Source organism: Echinops telfairi, unplaced genomic scaffold (genome assembly GCF_000313985.2).
Source record: "Echinops telfairi isolate 266 unplaced genomic scaffold, ASM31398v2 ScPeMD7_7469;HRSCAF=8507_0, whole genome shotgun sequence".
Classification (NCBI taxonomy): Eukaryota; Metazoa; Chordata; class Mammalia; order Afrosoricida; family Tenrecidae; genus Echinops; species Echinops telfairi.
Genome location: NW_022111372.1, coordinates 28,137,515 through 28,139,914, shown reverse-complemented (window position 1 = coordinate 28,139,914; position 2,400 = coordinate 28,137,515). Strand labels below are relative to the sequence as shown.

General features: G+C 43.9%; 1 pseudogene; it reads left to right on the top strand.

The window, feature by feature from the left end:
* LOC101658090 overlaps positions 1–1,378 on the top strand; it is a 2,278-nt pseudogene extending 900 nt beyond the window's left edge.
* The last annotated feature ends 1,022 nt before the right edge of the window (positions 1,379–2,400 follow it).

The window sequence follows — 2,400 nt, the reverse complement described above, 5'->3', positions numbered from 1 at the left end:
GTGAATGTGTAAGCATCTCAGTGCTGGTAGGGGTCTCCACACGGCTGCTCCAGCACCCAGGGCTGCATCGGGGTAGGTCCATGCGACTTCTCCTCAGGGATGTCTTGCAGGAAGTGAGCCTTGCAAGCTGAAGCAGGGAACTGCTAAGGCAGCTGCACCCTGGGCCAACCACCAGAAAGCAAGAGACCTGAGAACTAGAAAGGCGAGGCTCACTGTGCCATTTATCCCTCAGCCCTTCAATTAACCCCACATGTGTATTGGCCAGGTTGGCACAATAAACTTTAATTATATCAGGTTTTTTGTTGTTTTGGTAACAAAAATCTAGGTTCAGCCAGAAAATTTAAAGATGTGCATATGATTTCAAGCCTCTGGCTAAGAGTGGAAATAGTTGTCCATTTTGAGTACATTATTCCGTTATGATTTTTACCTTTTGGCTTTTGAAAATTCCTCTACAATTGAGGTTACATATTTATAGATTATGTTGGGGGTCCACCTAGTTTCTGTTAACGATATTAGGACAGCATTTTTCCTTATAATCCTCATCAATTATTTTGGAAACAGCTTTTAAAGTCGAGATAAAAACCTCTGCTAGAAAAGGTTCTGGGCAGAAGCAGCACCGCCGGGTCCCAAGCAAAGGAGCTCCTTGCGATGCTGTTTCTCAAGCAGGGACAGTCTCACTACAGCGCCCGGACCAGTCTGGTTCGTGTTAGTCCGCAGAGATCTCTCTCATCTACCTCCGCCATGGGAAATCGGCTGAAGCGGCTGAGTCCACGAGAGGGAAAAGGAACAGATTCATAAGTTCATTGGTAGCTTAAGCTTGGAAACCACAGAAGAAACTACAAGCAATGGGGAAAACGTACAGCCTCTGTGGAAACGAGAGATCCTGCAAGCAAAAGATCAAGAGGATTTGCGTTTGTCACTTTGCATCCTTGGCTGAGATTAGTGCTGCCACGGCTACAAGACCCCATTCAATTGATGGGCAAGTGGTTGAGCCCAAACATGCTGTAGTAAGAGAGGAATCTAGGAAACGAGGCATTCATGTAACTGCGAAGAAGCTGTCTGTTGGTGGAATTAAAGAAGATACTGAGGAACATCACCTTAGAGGTTACTTTGAGGAAGAGGGAAAATTTGGTACCATTAAGATAATTACTGATCGACAGGCTGGAACGAAAAGAGGCTTTGGTTTTGTTACTTTGATGACCATGATCCTGTGGATAAAATTGTGCTGCAGAAATACCACACTATTAATGGTCGTAATGCAGAAGTAAGGCAAGCTTTGTCGAGGCAACAAATGCAGGAGGTCCAAAGTTCTAGGAGTGGAAGAGAAAAACCTCAGCTTCGTATTCTGAGATTCACCTGGAGGAAACTTTGGACCTGAACCAGGAAGTAACTTTAGATCTGATGGCGTAGAAGTGGTCTTGGATTGGGCAATGGCTATAACGGGTTTGGAGGAGGACCTGGAGATGGCAATGTGGAGGTAGCCTGGTTATGGAGGAGGAGGAGGAAGAGGATATGGTGGTGGAGTGTAAGATAAGTCGAGTCCAGCTCTTTTCTTACCAATCTAATGGGTTTGAAAGGGGCATAAATAGCAAAGTTGGAGAGAAGGGTTCCCGAAAGCATAGATACTTCAGAGTTCAGAACTTTACTCAAGGCAGGTTTAGATACATTCTCTGCATGTTGCCTGTATCTCATGACAGGCTTACACAAAGGGATAGTGGACAATTATTTGAAGGTATACAAAGAATCATTAATACATCAGCCAAGTTGTTCGCAGACAGGAGGGGGGGATAAAGTAAGGAACTGATATTTTTGCAGACTGATGGTTTCTGCAGCTTTTGTCAGGAAGCAGGAGGCAGAGGGCCTGTTTTATCTCAGGCCTGCCGCTGCTTCATCAGCTCCTGCAGTTGAACCATCAGTGTTTTTTTCCCAAGGGCTTTGAACCTTGGAAGGCGGTGGTCCTGTCCCATTTGCCTAAGGAGCAAACTGCTTTGCTCCCATATCCTCCTCCCCTTTTTAACTTTCTAACCAGAGTCAAATTGATATGCATCACAATCACTTTCATTGTACAATACAATAGTCAAAAGCACTTCAAATGCATTTCAATGAGGATACAAATAATAAGTAAGAAATTTTCATCAACAAAATTCAAAACAGCAAACAAGAAATATTTTCAACCCTAGGTTGGCCAACCGTACTACCTATGTTGCAGATGAGTATGGGGTTTCCACTGTACTCCATAACCTTTCACAACTGGGTGTTCACAATCTAAGCTTTGATACTTTTTTTCTTTAACGTTTAGATGGCCGCTTTTAGAAATACAATCCTTTAAGACCCTAGACACTATGCCAATTGATAGCAGGGCTATCTACGCCAGACATTATACCATCTGCTGTCTTCACC